This window comes from Odontesthes bonariensis, chromosome 3 (assembly GCF_027942865.1).
Source record: "Odontesthes bonariensis isolate fOdoBon6 chromosome 3, fOdoBon6.hap1, whole genome shotgun sequence".
In the NCBI taxonomy this organism is placed as follows: Eukaryota; Metazoa; Chordata; class Actinopteri; order Atheriniformes; family Atherinopsidae; genus Odontesthes; species Odontesthes bonariensis.
This window is the reverse complement of record NC_134508.1, coordinates 45605468-45607078: the sequence shown is the minus strand read 5'-3', so window position 1 is coordinate 45607078 and position 1611 is coordinate 45605468.

Here is a 1611-nt window from a genome sequence, read left to right as displayed (position 1 = left end):
GGTGAGCCATATAGTTCATCGAGACGCTCCCATGCCATGTACAGTCCATTAGCCGGATTCCTGATGTTGACTGTTTTTATTCTTCTTACTTGTTCTGCTGACTCTTTTCCCAGAAACTTGGTTAGGAGGTCGAGTTCTTCTGCAGCAGACAGATCTAGGCCGGCGATAGTATTTCCGAACGATGTTTTCCAGGCCCAATAATTCATTGGCTGGTCATCATATGGGGTGAGACCTGAGGTCACCAGGCGGTTGCGGGCGAGGTATTTAATGACGTCTTCATTTGATGCAGAATTGTTATGGCTGGTTCCATAAGGCATCCCACGAACAGGTTGGTATGCAGGAGATGGGAAATGCTGTTTGAAGGTCTGATGTGGAGATATTCCACTAAGCTGAGGAGCTGGAGGGGAGTAGAGAGGCTGCTTGAGGCTTTGTTGTTCTGGTGCTCCACTTGTCTGGGGAGCCTGAGGAGAGTGATGAGGCGTGATGGCAGAAGAAGCATCAGCTTGAGTTTGGCTTTCGTTCGGTGGGTGGAGTGCTGATGAAGCGTGGTCGCTCTTTATTATGGCTGGTGAGCTACTGCTGTGTAGGCTGGCTTGCTGTGACACGTAGGTGGCAGTGCGCTGGTGTTTGATAGACTGGGGGACCGTGTCGTTAGCCTCACTGCGTAATTCAAGGCCCATGTCTATTAAACCGGCCACGAGAGTATTTGCCTCTGCTATGGCAGCATCTTTTTCTTTTTCTTCATTTAATGCATCAAGGCTGGCTTGGATACGTGCCTGCTCCACTTTAAGTTCGATTTCCTTTTTTGAATGTGCCGCTCTGGCTTGCGCTGCTTCAGCTTTTGCTTTAGCCTTGGCGATGACTATGCTAATTCTTGAGCTCGACGATGTACTAGATGAGCGACTGCTCCTTGAATGTACGGACTCAGAGTGGTTATCTCCATTTCCACCGCTACCGTTGCTGCGTTGTGACATTGCGACTCGGCGTGGGTTCAATGTCAGGAGAAGAAGGCTAGCGTGAAGCTGTCTGGAAGCTGTAGTGTTAGCCGCTTATCTCTTGATATTGACTAGCTCTGTAGGAAGCAATCCGTGTGTTTCCCGTTGGCTGTGTTGCCGTCTTTTCACTGTCATGGGCTACGTTCCCAATCAGCTTAAACACTTCTCAATAATATCCAGGACGCGTGTGATTGATTCCATGAAGTTTATTGAGAATCTTGTGAAACTGAAAATACAGCAAAACCATCTGCATTAATATTATAAAGATACGATCTGATCTAAACACGAAACAGTCTTAACACATAGAGCTAATTTAGCTTAGCTACACAATTTAAATCTTAGCAGTCTTAATACATACAAACTCACAATTGCCAGATTAATGTTAATGTCAGCTGATAAACAATACTCACAGACGTTGCTTTAGCGAAGAGGGAGAACAACTGGCGGATTAACAGAAGAGCTGAAGACTGCGTGTGTTTGCACGACCGTAGCTGACCACTGCACTGAGAGTTTTCTACATGTCCCTACATGTCCCAACATGTCCTAAGTACCACCCCCACGTTACTATGGTAACCAAAATAAACAAATTACACTGAACTGTGTTTCTAGCAAACGA